Below are 23,381 nucleotides of genomic sequence, written 5' to 3' on the forward strand. Positions count from 1 at the left end.
ATTTACAAAGTCGCATGGGTTACTTGGCGGGAGGTGATCCGTTTATCTGGAGGAGGAAGCGTGGAGCAAACCATTCCTTACTCGATGAGAAACTCACCTGTGAAACTTTACGTGGCATAAAAGAAGCTCCATCTCCTCCTCTCAGCAGAGTCCATCACGTGTGGACGCATGGCACTCCTTCCCTGAGCAAAGCCATCTCAAAATCCCCATCAGCTCCCCCCAGATAAAACAGAATTTCCATAAGCAATTCCACTCCGGGCTCTATGCCCTAAAGACTTGAAGACAGAAACCCAAACAGGTATTTTTACGCAGATTCTTAAAGCAAAGCTATTCGCAACAGCCAAGAGGTAGAAACAACTCTAGTATCCATCCGCAGAGGAATGGCTAATTAGAAACAACTCTAGTATCCATCCGCAGAGGAATGGCTAATTAGAAACAACTCTAGTATCCATCCGCAGAGGAACGGCTAATTAGAAACAACTCTAGTATCCTTCCGCAGAGGAACGGCTAATTAGAAACAACTCTAGTATCCATCCGCAGAGGAACGGCTAATTAACATGTGACACACTCATGCAGCGGAATAGCATTTGGCCACGAAAAGGAGAAACAGTAGTGACCCAAGGCACCACACGGAGGAACCTTGGGCATGTCCCAAAGAAGGATCACATGTGCATCAAATTTACCAGAACAGGTAAATCCAGGGAGGCCGAAAGCAGACTGGTGGTTGTTAGGGGCTAGAGGTAGGGGGACTGGAGAGAGGCTGGCCACGGTGCAGTTTTGTTTGGGGTGATGAACTTGTTTGGGAATTAGAAGGAGGTGTCTGTTGTGCACGGCTGTGAATGTCATCTACGCCATTGAGTTGTGTACTGAAAATGCTTAATTTTATGTCATGTGGATTTCACAGCAAAAAAAAAAAAAAAAAAAAAATCCCAGTCAATGGCATTCTGGGTGCTGTTTATGAGCTGGAAAAGGGGGCAGCATGGCCAGGACTTTGGGGTGGGTCCCACAGGTTCTGGTGTCCCTGAGAGGCCCTGTTCCCTTCTCAACTCAAAGGCTGTCCCTTGGGTCTCCCGGGAGGAAAAGATTCTTCACCATGGAAAGAAGATTATTTCCAAGTGGACACGATTGACTCTGTAAATCACTTTCTTGAATGCAAGATAGTAAAGGGCAAAAGTTACTCCTTTCCTATTCTTTTAATTGCCTGGATCGATAGGCACAATTGATTTGAATGGAGAAACAGTCTCCAGGTAACGTTTAGGAAGAATCACTGAGACGGGGACATGGCGGGTGACCCTCTGCGGCTCTCCGTGGGGATGCCTTTAGGGTTCCAGCCGGTGCAGGAGGCCCTGTGCTGAGAGTGAGGGAGGCCAGAGCTTCAAGGCCCTGCAGTCCTCTGCCCAGGTCCTGGATATTTCTGATGGGAGGGTGTGTGCCCTAAAACTACACTGGCCGTGGGGGCTTTGCTCTCCTGCTGGGGAGGAATCTCTGATCAGCAACCACCTCCTTGGAGTGCAGGGGCAGGCCCGGACCTTTAGCTGGGCGTCGTCAATCAGAAACTCCTCTGTAAGGAGGAGATGTCAGCCGACATGGCTTTCTGAAGGCCTCTCCTGTCTCTGCGCCTGGGGATGCACGCCCTGCAGGGGACAGCACACTCCCTTTGGGCTCCATTTTGCACATCAGATTGGGTGGCGTGAGGCAGGGACAATGTGCCATGGTCAGAGCAGTCCACGCCTGGGACTCCCTGCCTGCCTGAACCTTTCTGTAACTCTTGGGAGGAACAGCTGGTCTCAGAAGAGAAGCCAGTTTCCAAGCCCAGTTCTCTGGGAGTGATATCAGAGGGAGGAAAAGAAAAAAAAAACCGTATGGACTCTTAATATCCTACGTCGGTGAGACAGCTCATCAATAAGATTGGGGGACAGGATTGATCTTTTACTTATAATGCAGAACATTCAATGGATGGCAAAAGTGCTTTTAAAGGGGGCCCACGGAACACTTTGAAAATATTAATTAGCGTGTTGCAGCATTCTGCATAGCATTTCATAGCGAAACTGCTCCAGGGGGTTGCTCAGGATGAATTATTAATAAGAAACCCTCTCCATCCTCCGCTTCCTTCCCACCCTGATTTTGTGGGTGTGGGTGCGGGTCGGGTGTCTGTTCTATCCATTTACTGCTCATTTCAGGCCAGGGCTGAGATCGGGGTGGCCCATGTTGGGGGTCCACAAGTCTGGAAACACAGACACACCCCAAGCACCAAGAACACTCCATGCAGGAGAAAGGCGTGCATGGTGGTGTTGGTACTCTGTATGCCAACTAGAAACCAAATGGGTATGACTTTCAAGGGTGAGTTTACGTTTTCCTAAAAATTCAGCAGCTTCTTGGAATCACTGGAGAGAACTCAGGGGCCTTGCTTCTGCCGTCCTCTGAGCCCCCACCTGGCCTGTATCACCAGTGGGAGGAACCACCATCCCCTTCCCAGGGGATCTTCACTGTGCTAACTGAGCAACCACAAGGGTTCTCGGAAGCTCACCAAAACACAACGTCCCCTAAACAGCTTAGCAATTGATTCCAAGCTGAGCACAAAACCTACTTTCCCCCCCCCCCCCCGCCCGTTCTCAGAAGCATAGATTTGTAGGAATATAAACATATTAGTAAGGGCATTTTGTTTTAAAATTTTAAACTAATTCAATCAAGGATCATAGAGATACTTATAGTTCTGCAAAATTGAACAATGAGGCTGGGGGGTTAATCTAGTTATCCCCGGCACTTCTTGCCTTGGAAGGAGGCCAGAGCGTGCGTGCAGAGGAATGCCTCCGCCAGTCCCCAGGTCTGCTTTTGTTCCTCCTCTCTGCGCTCCCTTCATTTCACACTTCACATTTATGGATTCCATATCTTTTTTCTTAAAAAAAAAAATATGTGCAGATGTCCTCACTTGCTGGAAAACAGTTCAAAACTATGTCTGTAAATGATGGAGATTTTCGACCTGACGGCCATGTTAGAGAATCAGATGAAATGGTGAATTTTCCACTTTAATTCTGTTAGTGTTCACCGGTCTCAGGATATAAAAGCCATGGCCCTTCCAGTTTAAAAATGAATTAGTCACCTGGACTTCTTTGTTCAGTAGCTTTTATAGGAATGACTCTGGTCTACTGGGCCATACAAATGTGTATGCACCAACCCCCCACCATCCCCAGAAAGTTTGAGGTGTCGTATTGGACACATTTGTTTAACCCTCCGGGGAATACCACAACCACAAGCTTAACTGGAATTTTCGTGTTGACAACTTCGTGCTACGGTGATGGGAGCTGGATCCTTAGGCATTGGCTACGCTTGGGCAGTGGGGATTGGGAGCAGATAGCCAGGCAAGGCTTTGGAGCCGCGACAACAACACCTCTGCTTTTTAATGAAATGAAGAGGGGACACGTTTTCCTGAGGAAATCCTGCTCATGCCGTGGATGTTATGGGACCGTGTCCTCTGGAGTGGGCTCTGGAGCCAACTGATTAACATTTTAAGCATGTAGACGACCTCCTGGCCTTCGGAGATCAGTTTCTCTCTTGCCATCTTCCTTTGTCTGTGTCTTTCCTTCTCAGGAAAAAAAAAGAGAGACTTCACTAAAGACGTCTCTAAAATTTCACATCCCCGGTGCGATATGATTATTTTATTCACTTGGTTTCATCAGAATTAAGCCCAGATTGGAAAGAGAAAAATCAGCAAACAGGGAGGGTATTGCCTGACCCCCTCCCTTTATTGGGTTCTGCTTCTTGGCGAGGGTGGCACGGCCGTCCCGTGGGCAGAAACTGCTGTCAGTCTTCCTCGGCGCCAACTGAACACAGAGCCTGAAAGTGAAAGGAAAGGAACCCGGAGATTCACGGCTGCCTTACCCACCTCCACGGACAAAGGAGTTTGCAGTGAGCTCGTGTGTGTGTGTGCGCGTGTGTGTCAGAGGGGCCTGCTAGACGTTGCAAAGTTTTATTTTTATTTATTGTTTGGTGATGATTTAAACACCTTATGCTGCCAAAGCATAAGCAGAAAGAAGCCTGCTTGGCTTTTATCAGCTAAGAGAATTAAGGTTATTTTTTTTCCTTGACTTTTTTTTTTAGCAGCCCCAGTGCCTTGGCTGGATTCCAGTTCAGGTAATTACATTCTGTCTTCCTAAATTCCCTTGTAACTCCAATTGGGCAGGTTGCTCTCCACTCCCCTCCTCAAAGCGGATGTGCGGGGTGCCTGGCACCAAATGGGGTGGCATTCCTATAGTGGGTCCCAAGGTGTTCTGCTGCAAACGCGCTTCCAGAGGCTTCCGTGCTCAGGGCTCGTGTGCAAATGGAAGGAGTATTATTTATTGCTCTTTCCCGTCAGCAGCTGCCAACCCGAAACTACCTCTGAATGACATTTTAAATATGAAGGCCAGGGTCATTAGGACGATTAGACACAAGGTCTGCTCTGCTCGTCTCTAGAATTATTGGGGGGACGGACACCGGGGTGGGCAGTGAAGGAAGGAAATGCGTCTCATCACGCGGACTGCTTTGTGTTCCAATTTTCCACAAAATGGCTCTTGTTTGCTTGTGGTTGTTATTTGCTTTTTTGCTATCTCCTGATTAAAATTAAGGGGGATTATTGGGCTTCTTTGTTTTTATTTTTATTTTTTTTTTAGAATGAATGGAAATGAAAGTGTTTTTCATGTGTAGAACTAAAATGATATAGCTTTTAAAAAAAAGTCTGAGGTTCAATTCATTTTAAGTTAATTCTTCAAATATTTATTGAGTCCCTGCCATGTACCAGACCATGTCAAAGGACTCTCTTGGCTACATAAACACTTGTTGTTTTTTTTAATGTTTTCATTAATATTTATTTTATTAATAATTATGGATACAAATGTGTTTTTCAAAAACAGTGAAAGTAATTCCTATAAAATAGCATCTGTAGGGATAACCGAAGTATGAAATGACCAGCTTGTGTTTATGTGGCTTGTAATAACACACTTGGTGGGTAGCTGATTTTGGTGAAGGTATATTTGCCAAAATGGACACCCGTCTTTGCCACAAATCAGAGGTTAGGATATGTCCTGAAGGATTAAAAAAAGAAAATCTGATGTATGGAAACCGTTTTCATTTTCAGGATAAACGTGAGTGTAAAGGGATCCTTTTTCCAGTGGCCATTAGAGATTCAGGAGCTGCTGCCACAGGCCTATCGTCAGTTCTGCTCGTGTCATAATTCCTGCAAAACAAGGGTGTGGAGGTTTCACACACGGCGTTTCTGAAAGACCTGGGTTGGACGCTCTGGGGCGCACTTTGGCTCTGTGTCCTAGTCTGGGGTCTTTCCACACACCTGGAAGCAGACACATTTCCCCAGGACTTTTAAGTTTTACTTCTGTTAGCTTTAATGTTCCTAACCCCGCGTCCTCTTTCTACTCAGTGTATAAATGGATGGCTCCGCGCATTTAGGGGGACAGAGCAAAGCCACTCTGAGGGGCCTGGTGACCACATCTGATGTTAGGTCTTATCACCCCTGGGTTTAGATAATCATTTCTTTTTGCCCTTTTACCTCCCACCCCCGTCTTTACAAAGCATCGAGTCTTGGCAGATATTAAACAACTCAACTCAATCCTGCGATCTCCTCTGGGCTTGTAACTCTAGTGAGTTGCATTTTTTCCTAATTACGGGAAAAACAGCAAATTGGCAAACATCAGGAAGTGGGTACACCCCCTCTGATTTACAAGGAAGAGTGTAGGGTGACTCTATGGCTCAGGAATTCAGTGAAATAAATTTATGGTTAGAAAAATTCATGTTCTTAATGTGATGAAGGTCCTTTAACTTTTAACACGCTTCTCCAGTTAAGCTGCGCGGGACTCTCACGGAAATGGCTGTCTACGGCTGCTGCAAACTGATTTATCCCCAGATAATAGTCAGAGCTGCAGACCAAATTGTTGGAAAGAAACAGTTCTTTAATTTCGGCGTTTGGGGCTGTCTGTGTCTTGTTTATGCACATTCCCACTGTGTACATGAGTAGAGACTTGCGGTGGCCCAACTTTTCCGGGCAATCAGGGTGACTCCCCTCCAGGCCAGAGGGCCTGCCCTGCTGATAATCTGCACGCAGACACCCTGCTGAGCTGGGCGGCTCACACTGGATCCTTCCTTGGCATCGAAGAGTCAAGTGAGACATCCATGTGTATGGCGCTACTAATTTGTATTTTGAAAATTGTATTTGGAGGAGCCGCTGAAATCATTTGCATTGTGCAAGTGATGAAATCTGCTCCATGTCTAAGATGTTTTCTGAGAAAGACAAGAGGCATCGTCCCAACCCCGACGTTATCTGGGTTTTGCTGGGACCTCCCTTCTGTCTCCAGAGGGAGCAAAGCCAGACACTAGTTACTGGAGAGAGCTATGGCTCCAAGCAGAGAACATTCCCTCAGCACCGACTGTGTGTGGAGTAGTGTGTCAGGCCCTGGAGACACTGGGGCCTGTGTCTCCTGGAAAGACTGGGGTGCATGAGATAGCACCAGCCCTGCTCCTTGGATTTACAGTCAGCTGAGCGACAGAAATGAAACAAGCAAAGGGATGCTTGCAGAAAGAATTGCCAGCTGTGCGGGCACAGGGAAAGAAGACATACAAGGAGTTGCAAGAGAGAAGCTGGGGGCCCTGGGAGTGGGTGACAGGAAATCAGGCACTCAGCCCCCAGCCCTCTCTGCCAGGCTCCTAGGAGCATCTCCAGCTTCTCAGCAGCAGAAAGAAACCTGGGGAAGTGTTGTGGACAGAGTTGAATGGATGGCATCACCGACTCAGTGGACATGAGTTTGAGCAAATTCTGGGAGATGATGAAGGACAGGGAAGCCCGGTGTGCTGCAGTCCATAGGGTCACAGAGAGTTGGACACGACTGAGTGCCTGAACAATAACAGTGTGGACAGGGGGTCAAATCACAGGCTGGTCAGGACACAAGGCTCAGCGGGGTTCAGCCCAGCCTGGAAGTCCATTCCCTGGGCCAGGCCGCTCTGTGTCGGTGCTGTCCCTGGAGGGAGCCGGGCATCTCTGCTCGGGCACAGTGTGGGGGCCCCAGGCTTCGTGCCAGAGCGTGCCTGCCCCCAGGGCCCTGCAGCTCGAGGCTGTTACCCTCTCCTCTCTGATTTCTGCGCTCGGGGTCAGGGCTGTGCTCCTTCCGTCTGTGTGCACCTGTCTGAGCCCATCCATCCCTGCTCCGCTCTGGTCCACCTAGCACTCTAGCCCCTGAATCCAAGATCTGATTTCTCATTTTTCTACAGCCTTGAGCCTGGATATTTGGGTCTGACCTCTTTTTGGGTAGTTGAGGGTAAGGGCCCAGGGTATAAGACATTTTCATCTTTTGTGACAGCGAAAATACTCATTGTATATTCATTGGCTTAAAAAAAAACTGAATGAAAATAACTGGAAAAAAATGTATACTTGAGTACCGTAATGGATATTAACTAGACTCACTGTGGTGATAATTTCACCATATATACAGATATGGAGTATGCTGCTGCTGCTGCTGCTAAGTCACTTCAGTCGTGTCCGACTCTGTGCGACCCCATAGACCCAAGCTCACCAGGCTCCCCCATCCCTGGGATTCTCCAGGCAAGAACACTGGAGTGGGTTGCCATTTCCTTCTCCAATGCATGAAAGTGAAAAGTGAAAAGTGAAAGTGAAGTTGCTTAGTCATGTCCAACTCTTAGTGACCCCATGGACTGCAGCCTACCAGGCTCCTCCGTCCATGGGATTTTCCAGGCAAGAGTACTGGAGTGGGGTGCCACTGCCTTCTCCGGGAGTATGCTATATACCTGAAACTAATACAATGTTATATGTCAATTACATCTCAGTTAAAACAAGCAAAAAGCCCTTGATTTTTTTTTTTTTTTGCTTTTGATAAGATTAAGACACAAAAAATTAAGATAAAAACTCAAGAGACAAGCAGACATACAAGAATTAGGGTTAGGGTTAGGGTTACAGTTAGAGTTCCAATAACTTAGGAACAAGAAGAACCTGCCTCGGGTGACTCTCAAATCCTTATCCCTCCCTCTGCCCTCCCTTCCCTCCTTTTCATCAAGCATCTTTTGAATACCTGCCTGACCCTGCTGAGATGCTGCCAGGCCCTGGTGATGCTGTGATGAAGGCAACGTGGCTCCTCTGTCTTTAGAAGCACAACCCTGGCGTGTGAGACAGCTACATACATGCCAGCCCCAGGAGAAGCCTCACCAACACATACCTGTGCACAGGTGAGCCACTGGTGCGACTTTCTGTGGGAGTGCAGAAAGAAAAGCAGACTGGAAACATCTGGGAAAGCCTCCCCAGCAGGAGTAATAACCTGATGTAGGCCTTAAAGACTGAGAAGAATTTTTCTAGAAGGAGCCCTGGGGAGAAGGGTACTTCATGGCAGAGATGATGGTCTGAATGAATGCAGAGAGAGGGCCTGGGACAGGTGGGAAGGGAAAAGGATCTGCCTGGGCCTCCCAGGATGATTTGTGGAGCAGCCCGTATTGCTGAATCTTTCTGGAAGGTTTCCAGAACCTTCAACATTTAGCTGTCCTTTCTACCATTCCTGCAACAGGCCTGCTTCTGCTGTTGGCTCCATGAATACTCTAGAAACAAAGGTCAAGGCACTTAGCGGGCTTCAGGGTCTTGCTCACCAAGTGCCCGTGACCTAGTTGAAGGCCAGGATGCCTTGGAGCAAGCGACTCTGGGGGGACCCATCACTGCCAGGTATGGGTAGGTGCCCCTGGATCGGGGACCTCTGAGTCAGGCTGCCCCCATCAGGGAGCCCTGTGGGGACTCAGCCATCTGCTCAACAATGGTCCGTGGGGCCCCGAAGGACAGTCAGGGAAGCATGGCCACGTTGTCGTGTTGAGTAAATGTGTGCCTAAAAGAGAAAACACTGACTCCATCACTGATGTTTGCTCCACTTTTTATTATTCAGTGTAGTTAGCTTGGGCTTTTCGAGGAGAACTGTGAAAGAATTTGCTTGACATCCAAGAAAAAATTATTTTCACCTTAGTTCACCTTCATACCCAAACTCACATGAATTACTATTTCTGTGATACACTGAGCTGTTTTTCATTGTTCTTCCCTTCTTAACATCTAGAGGCTCGTGGCTGAGGTCCACGAGCTGGGCTTCCAGACCATGGCCCTGCACTGCTTACCGCTCTGTTCATCCCTGCCTGGCAAACCTAATACTCTGGACACCTTTCCACTGTGCCCAGCTGGAGGCCTTTATTGGTTGGAGGCCCTCATTTCTTTATCCAGAAAATTTTCACTGAGGCTTAGGATGTGCTAAGTAAACAGGGCCCCTCATTTCTGTCTTCATGAAATGATGAGTCCAGTGGGAGAGAGAGAAAGTCCCACTAATCACTGTAGGAACTGGCCAGACACCATGTGGGTTCTGAGAGCCACGTAACTACCAAACACGGCTGAGCCACAAGATAATGCCTGCTGGGCGCTAGGGTCAGGGCCCCAAGAGGGATGCCTGTGGAATGTCCATGGCATGGAAGGCAGAGAAAGGAGGGGAAACGGCGTTTCCAGCAGAGGCCATGGGGCAGAGGCAGGGACGGGTGAGAGCTGGACTGAACGTAGTGTGGCCAAGGTGAGGTTAGGAGGCTGAGCCCTCAGACAGGGCTCAGAGGTTGGCTGTGGCCAGACTGGAGGGCCCAGTGCCATGCTGGGGACGTGGCCCTATTGATACGACCAGATCTTTATTTATCCCCCAGGATGGAGAAAGAAAGTAAGAGGTAGGAAACGGAGCCATCGGGGCTCTGAGAAGAGGGTCACAGGAGGGATCTTTGGTTTAGGGATGCATAAAAACATATAAGGGGCAGAAACAGGCCAAGGAGTCCAGACCAGGCCCCACACTGTGTACCGCTCTGTTCAACCCTGCCTGGTGCCTACAGTGTGGGCAGGTGGCCGTCCAACCACCCCCTCCCCAGATGGTTGTAGGTTCGCTCCTGTGCGCAGATCCCGAGGCTACAGAGATGCAGGGTCTACCTGCTGCAGAAAGAGCAAGTAGGCGCGTGAGGAAGGTTCATGGCTGTGGGGCGTTCAAGGTGCTGTGAAACTTGCAGGGGTGGGGACCATAAGGGTTTAAGCCTAGCTCGGCGGGCAGGACACAGACTGGCTTAGAGGGAAGAGGAGGACCTTCAGGGTAGGGAGCCTCAGACCGTGAAGAGGACTGCTCATCTCGGAAACGGTTCATACAGGGGAGGGAGATAATAAAGATTTGTTGGGGCAGCTGCATGTGGGGCCTTGACGACCAGTGATAAGTCTGGCTGGGCAGTCGCTGCAGGCCTCTGAGCAGCGCAGGGTCTGGGGACAGGAGGCCTGGGAAGACTCGGGGCCCAGGAGACTTGCCTGTGGGCAGCTCCCTTCCTGGGCTGGCGGACAGAAGCCCTCAGGAGCAGTCATGTCCTGCTTCAGGATTTGCCCTTTGCTGACAGGGGTCTGCTGATGGTGCTTGTCTGTTCTGTCTGTTGGGTGGGTCAAGCGTGGGTGGGATTCTCATAGGTGCTCACGGGGCTGTGGGGGTCTTGTTTGTGCCAGTCTGTTCTGTGCTGGGGCTTCCTTGGTGGCTCAGGGGTAATCTACCTGCCAAGCATGAGGCGCGGGTTTGATCCCTGGGTTGGGCACATCCTCTGGAGAAGGCAATGGCTACCCACTTCAGTATTCTTGCCTGGGAAATTCCATGGACAGAGGAGCCTGGTGGGCTACAGGCTATGGGGTTGCAAAAGAGTTGGACACGACTGAGCGACTTAGCACACAGGCACGTTCTGTGCTGGGGATACCCAAAGGGGGACTGACTGTCTTGGTGGTCTGCTGGCCCTGAGGGTCCTGCTTCTGCTTCTGGCCACTTAGCACTCACTGAGCATTTGCTTTGTGGCTGAACCGATGCAGGCACTGGGGAGTCAGAGACCAGGTACCCTGCCTGGGCCCTGGGGACTCCCTGCCCAGCAGGACACACGGGTGAAGAGGCTTCACAAGGGTGCTTGGCCCAGTCTGAGGAGGGGTACCTCAGGGTCCCTGACTTGTCCGGAAGCCGAGGGCTGGGCCCCAGGGCCCCCTCTTGCGGGCGTGCTGCAGTGGCTCTTTCGGACTTAGACTGCGGCTGGTGGACCTGACCAGCCATGACATAAAGCGAGGGCGTCTCTCCAACCTTTCTGATGGGCTTCTTAAAGGACGTCAACAGCTGCTTATGGAGCCTGGGCAAGTCCCCTAGCACTTTGTGCCAGGGTCATGGTCCCACAGAGGAGCGCGCACCAGCCTACCTCTAACATGGGGTGACCTTTCTCCTCCATGGTACTCCGAGGAGCCCCCCGGCCAGGGCAGGGAATGGAGTGGGGATGATGCAGGGCCTCCGGGGACAGGCGTGGAAGCTGGAGAGACCCTGCCCTCCTGCCCATCCTCTAGAGCTTTCCAGGCTCTCTCCTGCTCCAGTGGCTTTGCAGAAGGGAGAGCAGAGAAGAAAACATGCCTTCAAGGGCAGCATTAGGTGATCAGAACCCCAGAGAACATTAGAACAGTCAGAATTTACACAGGAAAAGAGATGACATTGGACTGACCTTTGTGTCTGGACAAGAGACATAATTACCAGGAAGGCTGGTAACAAAAGGAGCCTGGAAGGAATAGAAGCAAGAAGGGACGGCTTGACTGGCCATCACCCGCCGAAGGGCAGGACCCCCCAGGCTGAATGACACTCACCGTGTACTTCAAGGAATGCACATATCGGGAGAGGTGAAATCAGGAGCCTCAGCCCACCTTGCTGACTGTGGTCCCCGAGACTGCTAAGCATTTGAAATACTCCTGGACTACAGGAGCGGAAGTAGCTGAATGCCGAGAAGACCTCCTCGTGGGGCGATCTTCTGAGTGAGCGACCCCGTGGCTTGGTCTTATGAGCAGGTCAATCTTTCAAAGCCTTCTGAATTTGCTGAATCCACTCAAGTTTACTATTCTTCATTATCAGCATCGCGACGAATGTCTGCCTCCTGGACACTTCGGGGTCATCAAACCTGTGCTGTAGGATGTTCGGACACAGGTAGCACTGTCCTTTCAAACGGGGACAATAAGGAAAGGAGCATCTGTCTCTTATTGATCAGGATTTCTGAACTAAGGCATAGAGAGCTCTAATCGTGGCCTAGGAATTTATTTTTGAAAATACCAAATATCACCAAACAACGCCAGCAGGGGTAGAACAATGGAGAATTCAGTTTGCAAACATGTGGCTGAAATGATACCTTTTATTTTTCTCTTTTTTTTTAAATTTATTTTTAATTGGAGGATAATTGCTTTACGATATTGTGTTGGGTTCTGCCACACATAAACATGAATCAGCCACAGGTATATGGATGTCCCCTCCCTGTCTAGCCTCCTTCCCACCTCCCACCCCATCCTACCCCTCTAGATTGTCAGAGAGCTGAAATGATACACTTTAAATGAAAGAAACTTTCACCACACATAGCATGTAGTGGGTGGTTATTTGTGCAGACAAAAGGGAAGGATACTCTTCGCCCTGGAGTTTGCTTTGCCAAATTCCGGGCCCCTTCCTGTGGTGGGTTAATTTCCAGGCTCTGCCAACACCTCACCTGCACCCAGCCAGCCTCTCCTCCCCTGACTGTTTCCCAGGGTGTGGGTGACCTGGACGTGCCGTGGCCTCAGTGCCCCGGGAGGACATTGTAGTTTGAAGGCATCTCAGTGGGGCTCTCTTCCAGAGCGCTCCGGCCTCTCTCGGTCTGAAGAGGAGGCTGCCTCCTGGGCTCTCCAGACTTTATGCTAAGTAGCTCCCACTCATCCATGTAAACACGGGCGTCCTGGCGTTTCCAACAGGCCTTATGTAAAGTGATAAATTGCCCCTAGAAAGGATCGACCAGCACGTGGGCCTTAATTGTCTCCTGGCACCAGGGGTTCCTAGAGCCCTTGAAGATGAGTTTGCAGCTCCTGCGGACCACGGAGGCGGCGGCATCCTCCTTGCCCGCTCCCATCCCCGCTCAGGCCACGCAGGGTGCACCCCCGGGTCGCGCCCCTGGGGATGCCCGGCGGCCCAGCCGCCACCCCCGAGCGTGCACGCGCGCCCACCCGCCTTCGCCATCACGGTCGGGGTCGGGGAGCGCGTGCTCGCATCGGTTAATTAGAAGCCGGAGTCAGTGGAGCCCCCGCCCGCCGGCCTGCGCTCTGCCCGCCAGGGGCGCCCTCCCTGCCGCCCGCCGGCCCTTTGATCGCCCGCGGCCCGCGGCCCGAAGCCCGCTCCGCTGCGCGCAGGTGGCGGCAGCGGGGCGCGGCGCGCTCGGGCGCTCCGGTCCCCCGGCCGCGGCGCGCTCCCCGCCACGCCGCACATCAAGGCCCGGCCGGCCGGCGGGCGCCTTCATTAGCAGCCTGAAATTATAATATTATGTTAAAGAACAAAGCTGCTCCCCGGAAAAATATGTGCTGCATATCTGACAAAGATAAATTGGATTATTCAAAATATTCTTGATGAAATGTTACATTTTGCAACTAATTATCAATCTGTTTTATCTGCAGACCAGCTGGGCATTTTTGTGCATGCAAGACCTGCCTTTCCAATGATCTTAAGATGTCACTGCAGCGTTTACATCTTTTATTTCAAGATTTAAATAACTAGGAAGTAGCTAATGTAATTCACTGCTGAGAAGAAAGAGGAGCTTCTTGATTCCTTTCCAAAGCCATCTCCTTCTAATGAACTTCTTTGGACTGTGAGTAATGAGGCTTTATTCAAATAATGTTTAAGGAAGCCTCTGTCAGTGTAATTTCTAAAAAAAAAAAAAAAAGGGACCAATGTTTAATACATTTAAAACATCTCAATTCATAGGATATTAGGTCATGCAAGCCCACAGTAGCCCTTGCCAATGAGATGTTCCTCTGGTGTAGCTCTTTTCAGTTGAACCTGGCCTGGCCAAGCCCTCAGATGGCCTCACAAATCCAATGACTTGGCCCACTTTTTATCTGATGTTTTGCTGGAGCTGAGATGTTTAAGATACTCTGGGTTGATATAAATCCTGACCATTAGGAAGATTCAGCTTTCGGCTCCCGTCTGCCCATGAAAATCTCTCTCCTGTTCTGATCTATCTGGGGGATTGTGTCAATGTAGTTTTCTTGTTTTGTGAGTATTTTATGGCTGGAGGCAGCAGAAAAACAGACTCTGACGGATTCTAGGCCCTTCACACTTTCCTGGAGGGTAGAGAGTGGCCGGAAGATGCACTTTGTCTGTATGCTTAGCGTCCGCCCACCCGTCTCCATGTGGTGAATGCATTCTCCATTCAGGCTGAATAGACACACTGGAACCTACCGTGTATCAACACTCAGAAGTGCTTTCCAAAACCTGCTCTAGGCTTTCTTTTTGTTAGAGAGAAATATAGGCTTCTCGGGTGGCACTAGTGGTAAAGAATCTGCCTGCCAAGGCCGGAGACCAAGAGACATAGGTTCGATCCCTGGGTCAGGAAGATCCCCTGGAGGAGGGCATGGCAACCCACTCCAGTATTCTTGCCAGAAAAATCCCATGGACAGAGGAGCCTGGCGGGCTACCACTCATGGGGTTGTAAGGAGGTGGACACAACTGAGCACGCACGCATCATTCATCATTCACAGAGAAATATAAGAATATTCTCCTTGCTGAACAAACTTCACTCCTTCAGTCTCAGTAGATACTCCACAGTCCGAGATGGAGGAAGCAAGGTGCGGGGGGTGGTGGGGGGGGCTTCACTCCCATTGCACAGGTGAGAACACTGAGGCACAAGGAAAGAGATGATGTGATTTCCTCAAAGATACCCCGAGAGCTGGGCTTCCCAGATGGCGCTAGTGGTGAAGAATTCACTCCTGCCAGTGCACGAGATATGAGAGACGCAGGTTCGAATCCCTGGGTCAGGAAGATCCCCTGGAGGAGGGCATGACAACCCACTCCAGTATTCTTACCTGGAGAATCCCATGGACACAGGAGCCTGGTGGGCTTCAGTCCATGGGGTCACGAAGAGTCGGACACGACTGAGCGACTGAGTACGCACAGCAGGCACCCTGAGAGCGGTGGAGGCGGGGCTGCAAGCCTCTCCAGGCTCCCAGCGCATCCTCTACGCGCTCCACTTAGATGATGAAAGATGAACTTGTAGCTGATGGGAGGAACATGTGGGAAGGTTCAGGATGTGGGTTCCCTTTCTCAGCTGAGAGGTCTTCAAAGTGGTTATGAGGGAGCACGCCAAGGAAAATCAAGCAGCCATTTTCCCACTGAAATGACAGAACATACATCCTTCTTGCTTTTCTAATTGATTGCATTCTGACTGCTTCTCCATAAAATGATCCCCAGACAGGTTCTCAGAGCTGTCGCTGAGCCATTTGAAATTTCGCATGAAGCACGTTTATGTGTGCGTTTCTGTATCTATCTGTATAACTCTTTCCCCCTTATTTGGCTTGGTTAGGAAATGTCTTTTGTTCAGATTGCAAAAGAAAATTACACCTGATCTGCTTTCTGCCCGATTTGACTCCAGGGTTTTCTCTTTTGGCATTCCTGTATCAAGGGTCAAATTACAGTGCTCAGAACAGAAATGTTTTGCAGAAACACTGACGGGACCGTCCTAAGACTACGCTTTCTGGTGAGAGTCTCATCTTCTGTTTTTATTTACTTATTTTTTTTTTTACCTTTTTTCCCGTGATAAGTTAATTAATTTTTGTTGGAGTGTAGTTGATTCACACTGTAGTGTTAATTTCAGTGCAATGACGTGGATCAGTTCTGCAGATTCACGTGTCCACTCCTTTTAGACTCGTTTCCCATATAGGTTACTGCAGAGGGTTGCATAGAGTCCCTGTGCTGCACAGTAAGTCCTTCTTAGTTATCTGTTTTATGTATACAAGTGTTTACATGTCAATCCCAATCTTCCAATGTATCCCTCCCCCTCGCTTACCCCCTGCAAACCCTAAGTTTGTTTTCTATGTCTGACTCTATTTCTGTTTTGTTAGTAAGTTCACTTGTATCCTTTTGTTAGATTCCAGATACAAACGGTATCACATGATATTTGTCGTTCTCTGCCTGTCTTACTTCACTCGGTGTGATCACCACGAGGTCCATCCATGTTCCTGCAGATGGCTTTATCTTCTTTCTTTAAGATGCTAGTTTCCTGCCTCATGCTTCTTATTTGAGAGTCCACGGCTGTGTCAGAAGTGAAGGTGCAAGGGTCCCTTGGAGCTCAGAGGAGACTCTACTGGCCGTTGGCTTTTCCCAAGTAGTCTCCTGGGTCTTTTGCCTAGAGTGATTGAGGGGCTGTCATCTCATGATGCTAACCCCCCAAACCCCAAAATCCTCTGAATGTAAGGTGAGATCTCTCTGTCACAGAGATGACTATAGGGCACCAAATATTCGGTGTTGTTTTTTTTTCTAAAATAATTTCAAATTATATGTAGAAAGACAAAATATCAGGGCTTCCCTGATGGCTCAGTGGGTAAAGAATCTGCCTGCAATGAAGGAGACACCGGAGACACTAGTTTGATCCCTGGGTCAGGAAGATCCCCTGGAGAAGGAAATGGCAACCCACTCCAGTATTCTTGCCTGGGAAATCCCATGGACGGAGGAGCCTGGCGGGCTACAGTTCAAAGGGTCGCAAAGAGTTGGAGACGACTGAGTGACTAAGCACGGGAAGACAAAGCAGATTCTCTTCTCTCTTCTATAGAAGAGTCACTGTGTGTGTGCAGATTATTTAGCCATCTTCACAGTACGTGGTGTAAGAAAATGTCAGAACTCTCCTGGAAAAGTGTGCTGTGCTTTGCTTGGTCACCCCAAGCTGCCCACGCCTCACCTGTGGGTAGTGTGTGGCTGGGCCCACAGTGGTGTTCGAAGGTCCTTTAAAGCATCAAGAGCAGGTATCCACAAAGCTTTTCTGTAACGGGCCAGATGATGAGTGTTTCCGGTTTGCAGGCCATCCCCTCTCTGTCTCAGCTACTCCATTCTGCCACCGAGGCTCTGAGGCAGCTGCAGACAATTTGTAAATGAACGAGCGTGGCCCTGTTCCAATAAAACTTTATTTATGGGCACTGAAATGTGAATTTCAGATAATTTTCATGTGTCATGAAATATTATTCATCTTTTGATTTTTTTCAGCCGTTTACAAATGTAATAACCATTCTTAGTTTGTGGGCCGTACAAAAGCAGACAGTGCCCAGATGTGGCCCGAAGGCTGCAGCTTGGCCCTTCTGCTTTGGAACTGAACCAGGAAACTTCCATCCGCTCTGACTCTCCCGCTGCTCTTGTATGAGTGAAGGAGGGATGCCTTCTTGATCCACTGGATCCACTCAGATAATAGTAGGTCCACTCTTAGCCCCCAGCCCAGTTTTATTGAGCTATAATTTGACATTTAATATTGTATAAGTTTGAGGCGGACGATGGAAGGGCATGATTGTGCATTCCTTGCAAGGTAATCACCAGGGTAAGTCTAGGGGACATACCTCAACTCACAGAGTCACACGTCCTTTTCCTTGTGATGAGAATTTTTAAGATCTATCCTATCACTCAAAGGGAGGGGATTATAAAAGATATCTGTTAGGAGGATTCCATGGAGTAGTTTGATTTACATGGTTTCAGTTAGAGAGAAAACTCTCAGAAGTGAGAAGGTTAGATGAGTTCTGGAAGAGGCTGAGGAACAAAAGAGATTTGGACCAACCAGTCTGTGCGGCTGCCGCAAGGACTGTGATTAGATGGAGGTGGGGAGGGGAGTGGAGGGTGGGGGAGGGGAGGTGAAGGGGGAGGGGGGCAGAGGCGGTCAGGTCGGGGGGGCCCTTCTGAGGATTCTCTCCAGGCCCAGGAGTTAAGGAGCAGACTGGGAGCTGCCAGCTGGCCCTTCGCAAGCATCTCGTAGCCCCAGGTTTTCTATAAAACTGCACACTTTTCCTCTCTATTCCACAGATCTGTACAGAGCCCCTACTGGGTGCCAGGTCCGTGTGGGAAGCCCTGTGGGGCAGCTTCCTGTGGCTGCTGTCACAGCCTGTGGTCCAGTCTCTGAGCTCCTGGTGATGCCGGCGTGCTTGGGCTCACAGCACATCCCTCCAGCCTCCATCTCCCTCTTCCCATGGGACTCTCCCTGCCTGCGTCTCCCTGTCCAGATTCTCCTCTTCTGGTGAGCGAGGCCGTTGCTGGAGCAGGGCCCAGCCTACTCCTGGAGGCCCTCCTCACAGCCAGATGACATCTGCAAGGACTCTGTTTCCCAAGAAGATCACATTCTCAGGTCCCAGGGGACTTGAACATTTTTTGGGAGGTGATGCAATTCAACTCGCACGACGCAGAAAGCGGAGTAAACAGAGGTTAGAATTGGGGCCCAAGTGGCAGCTGTCCCTTTACCGTGTGACTTCAGTGGCCGACGATTGGCCCTGATCCTTCCTGGCAGCAAAACACAGTCGTGGTGTTGACGGCTGTGGTTGGGTCTCCAGAAGTATCATCCCCACACGATCCCGAGTGAATCTCACACAGGTTAGTAAAGGTTTCTTCGGGGATTTGCCTTGCTCACTCAGGGAACAACTTCACAGCCCGAGGCCCTTCTTGCCACACACTCCATGGACTCTTCTCTGGACCCTCTGCCATGTTGCTGCTCCACCTGCTTCTCTTGGGGATTTCTCTTGGGAAGTAGGATTCCTGGCTCCTTAATCAGGGCTTCCCTGGTGGCAATAGTGGTAAAGAGCCTGCCTGCCAATGCGGGAGATGTAAGAGGTGTGGGTTTGATTCCTGGGTTGGGAAGATCCCCTGGAGGAGGAAATGGCAACCCACTGCAGTATTTTGCTTCGAAAATCCCATGGACAGAGGAAACCAGCGGGCTACAGTCCATGGGATTGCAATCAGCTCCTTAATCAGCTTGACCCCAGTTCCTGTCCCCAAAGCTTGCAGATGCACTCAGCGCTCAGCATAAGGAAGGGCTCCCCCAGTGCCGGGACCCCACCCTCATGCGCAGCTTTGCATCCTTTTGTTATGAGAGCTTGCTCTCTGCCCCAAGTGAGCTACCAGGGTATTTCTTCTGTATGAGCACCCTTCTTTTATTGTGCTTCACTTTATTGCACTTTACAGATATTGTGATTTTTGCAAATTGAAGGTTTGTGGCCACCCTGCATTGAGCACATCTATTTGGTACCATTTTTCCAGCAGCATTTGCTCACTTTGTGTCTGTACCATATATTGGTAATTCTCGCAATATGTTCAACCCTCCACCAGCAAAAAGATTACAATTTGATGAAGACTCAGATAATGTTTAGCATTTTTAGCGATAAAGGGTTTTTAAAGTAAGGTTTGAATGTTGTGTTTTAGACATAATGCTATTGCACACGTAACAGACAGCAGTATAGGGTAAAGGGAATGTTTATATGCACTGGGAAATCAAAAGAATTTTGGTGTGACTCTCTGTATTGCAGTATTCGGTTTGTTGTAATGGACTGGAACCAAAGCTGCAGTATCTCTGAGGTGAGCCTGGAAGAGCATCGTCCCTAGGAGGAATTTGGTGAATGAAATGACCTTCAGCCCCTTTCCAGCCTCCTTGATAATGGGGTGAACACAGGAAGCACATCCAGCTCAGGCGTGGAAACGAGAAGTCACCCGAGGGACAGGCAGAAGGCCCAGGTGATGACGGCCAGGTGAGGTGAGGGAGGAGAGTGTGTGTCGAGCGAACCTGTGCTGGGGACTGAACAGCTGTGAGGCTCAGAGGGCTCTCCTGGGAGGAGTGATGCTGGGCGACTCAGAGCTGCCAGCTCACCCTGGACGCTGAGACTCAGGCGAGGAGGAGGGACTGTCCCTGAGCCTCAGGGACTCCGGCCAAGGGACAATGAGAGGAGGTGATTCCACTCCAGGGTATTTCTAAACACCTCCTATGGTCTGCCGCATCCTCAGCCCTGTGTGTGTGTGTGTGTGTGTGTGCACACGCACGCGTGTGTGTGCATGTTGCTCAGTCATGTCTGACTCTTTGCCACCCCTTGTAGCCTGCCAGGCTCCTCTGTCCATGGGATTCTCCAGGCAAGAATACTGGAGTGGGTAGCCTTTCTCTCCTCCAGAGGATCTTCCCAACCTGGGTCTCCTGCATTGCAGGCAGATTCTTCACCATCTGAGTCACCAGGGAAGCCCCATCCTTAACTCTAAATTGCACTAGATTTCCTGCCCTTTGAAATTTAACTTTGTTCAAGCTTTGACCCCCATCCATGCAACCAGTCTCAGAATTTTGGGCTCATCCTGTTTCCTGAACCACCTCTAAGTTAGAGCCTGTGAGTTCAGGTGCTGGAAACGCGCAGAGAGAAAACAAATCCACGGCCAAGCTGAAAGAACCCAGGGCAGCTTCAAGCTGAAAGAACCCAGGGCAGCTTCAAGCTGAAAGAACCCAGGGCAGCTTCCGAAAGGGGCTCAGCCCCGACTCACCTTTGCTCCTTGTCACCCTAAGGAGCACCCTCCCCTCCGCCACCATCATCACCACTGTGCATTGCATGCTCTGTGATCTTATTTAAGGCTTACAACATCCCCAAAGGGTAAATTATTTCCCCTTTTAAGGACTATTAAAACACTGATTTATCCCTGCCTTCAGATGAGGAAGTCGAGGCTCACGTAGGGTGAGCACTGGTCTCCCTGTGTCACTGCCGCAGAGGTCAGGGTCAGCGTGTGTGAGGACGAGTGCTGTGTGAACACGTGTCCGCATGTGCACGCCTGTGAGCACGTGTGTCCCTGTGTGCACCTGGCTGCCACGCGTGTGTGGCTGCAGATTTATGCATGCGTGTGTGAGCACGTGTGGGCTGTGTGTGTGTGCTGGCGGGCTTGTAAGGCCTCCAGGAGTGGGCGTGGCAGCCACTCTGGCCTGTCTGCGCCTCCAGCACCCGCGTGGAGGCCCAGGAGGGCAACAGGGCTTCCTGAGAAGCAGGCAGGACCGATGGGAGCAGGATGTGGGCTGGCCGGCGAGAGGCTGACCTGGCTGCGTCCACCAGCCTGGGGGGTGTGAGAGCCCTCCTGAGATCTTGCCTGGCTTGCGTGGGGCCCAGCCAGGCTCTTTAATTGGCAGCATCAAGTGCTGTGCCAGGCTTGGCTGCCTCGGGGTCCCCTGGCAGGAGGGGCTGGAAGCTGGGGTATGCAGGGCTCCGTGTGTACGCTCTCAAGCTGGGGGAGGAGATCCTGCTTGGTGGTGGGAAGGTTGGGGAGAGGAGGCGAGGAGTAGCCTCCTGCCTGGTGCCTGTAAGCATCTCAGGCCACCGTGGGGCTCAGACCTGCCAGTCCTCCTGGCAAGGAGCCGTCCAGGCTACTTCCAATACAGCATCCGCCAGCCACAGCTAGCTGTTTAAATGTAATCAACTAGCTGATTAATTATCAATGGATTAAAGAAATTAATTAAAATGAAATGTGAATACCCAGATCTGCAGTTGCACTCCCCACCTTTCACGGGCTCAGTGGCCACGAGCTCCAGCAGCACAGATGAAGAACACTTCTGTCGTCACGGAAACTTGTCGGACACCACCGCTCTAAAGGGCAGGTCTCCAGGCCTAGCCCCGTGGCCTGGGTCAGGTGAACGATGCTGTCGAGACCTCACGGCCCCCCGTCCCAGCTTTGTCCTTGAACCCCTCTCTACAGCCACCCATAAGGTGAAGGATTTCACTGGTTGTTGGCTCATCAGAGGCTTTCAGAGGGAAGTTCAGGTGTTCAGATTCCATCCCACCTATGGGAGGAGATGGGCACGTGAGGGCACCGGGAACTGACCCTGTGGCTTTTTTTTTTCCTTTTAAATACATGAGTCATGGGACTTCCCTGGTGGCCCAATGGTTAAGACTCTGTGTTTCCAATACAAGGGGTGTGGGTTCAATCCCCGGTAGGGGAACTAAGATCTTATATGTCACGTTGCACAGTCAAAAAAAAAAAAAAAGATGCCAGTCACAGGGCTGCACACTTTACATGTGCTACCAGTAACAGTATTAAGTAATTGTGACTGTCACATACTGGGTGCTTACGTGCATGCCAGACCCCAGCCTGTCCTTGCCAGGCGTCGCTTCCCCCCAGGAGAGGGCCAGCACTCGCCTTATTCACGCACTGAGCCACCTCTGGCTGGAGAGGCACCCAGCTCATTCTGTCCCTGACTCTGGGGTGATTCTGCTTGAATGCTGTCTACAAAGCCATTTCCCAACCATTCACCACAGTCTCTTGTTTCCTTTTTAATTAGAATAACTGTAACTTTTTAGTATGGCCTTAACGTAGTACTTTTTTGTCCTATTTAAACTCACCCAGGGATGATTTGCAGGAAAAGGAGACTGGGGACTCCATGACTGGGTGTTGACCCCTCCACCCCTCCTGCTGTTTGTTCTTGTTTTCTGTTTTAAATTGAAATATAGTTGATTTACAATGCTGTGTGCTCTTGCTCTTTAAAAAACAGACTTATAGATTCTCTTCATGTAAAATCTCATCATTTCCATTGGTAAAGCTGTCATCCTCGGGAAGTTATTTGAGCCCATTTGTCCTCATGATCAGATCACACAGCTTCTTTCTCCTCTGAAGAACCTGAAAAGCAGTTTACATTAAATATTAGAGCACCTGACTACCACTGGCTAATTTAATTGTGGACTTCAACGTAAGCTTCAGGGATGTTTTTCCATCCTGAGCTGTCAGTGGTATTTGCTGATGAGAGGTTTCAGTTTGCAATCCCTGGTCAATCAGTGCTTTACTCTCAGGAGGAAATTAAAGAAATCACTTGAAAATGGCTGAGAAATTGGAAAAAAAAAAAAAACACAACCCAAACACGCTTGGCTCCAGCAGGCATCCTGGAGGGTGGATGGGAGGTCAGCTGAGTGCTAAATGCTGTTGCTGCCTCTCGGGCCCTCCCTTGACACCATGGCTCTCAAAGTCCCGCCGTGAGAGAAGACGGAGTTGGCTGCCTTAGAGATGACTTTCGGTGGGCTGCCGTGGTCTGTTAGAGTCATAAAGTGCGTTATGACGAGCGTTGGGGCGGGAGCAGGACTCTCTCTCGGGCTGGTCTTTAGAACAAAGAAAACAAGCTCAGTATCTACTAGGAGATCAGTTTGCGCCTGATTTGGTTTAAATGCTAAACCCTATGAAATGATCTTAAGCAGAAAAATCAATTTCCCAGAAGTCTCAGATGTACACTGGAACTCTCATATTTGAACTAAATCTAGGTAGAGTTAAATAATTGAGCTTGCTCTCTTTAAGTGCTACAAATGTATTTCACACTAGAAATAGCTCACGTGAGTCGGGCAACTCCGGAGGGTGCTCAGGCACCCAAGTCCCTCGGAGATGGGCTGGGAGCAGCTTGAGATCACGCCTGCCCTGAGGGGGTAGGGCTGGGGTGGCACCGAATCCCAGATAGCTCCTTGTCCAGAATAAGCCGGGAGAGGCAGGCACCAAGTTCACGAGCAGAGCTGGACGCTCTTGAAATGACCTGCATTGATAGAG

General features: G+C 50.0%; 1 long non-coding RNA gene across 6 annotated transcripts; it reads left to right on the forward strand.

Annotated features, from left to right (window-relative positions):
• Nucleotides 1–22,320, forward strand: LOC147344543 (uncharacterized). Of its 6 annotated transcripts, none has more exons than XR_015155391.1 (7): nucleotides 393–691; nucleotides 8,053–8,220; nucleotides 13,502–13,692; nucleotides 17,079–17,279; nucleotides 17,880–18,440; nucleotides 19,370–19,588; nucleotides 21,339–22,320. It is a non-coding gene; the product is annotated as an uncharacterized LOC147344543 (long non-coding RNA). The 6 variants fall into 6 exon arrangements; XR_015155393.1 differs by having other exon boundaries at nucleotides 17,880–18,274; XR_015155392.1 differs by lacking the exon at nucleotides 17,079–17,279.
• The last annotated feature ends 1,061 nt before the right edge of the window (nucleotides 22,321–23,381 follow it).

Source organism: Bos grunniens, chromosome 26 (assembly GCF_055505025.1).
Source record: "Bos grunniens cultivar Pamir isolate PY7600 chromosome 26, Bosgru_T2T1.0, whole genome shotgun sequence".
Classification (NCBI taxonomy): Eukaryota; Metazoa; Chordata; class Mammalia; order Artiodactyla; family Bovidae; genus Bos; species Bos grunniens.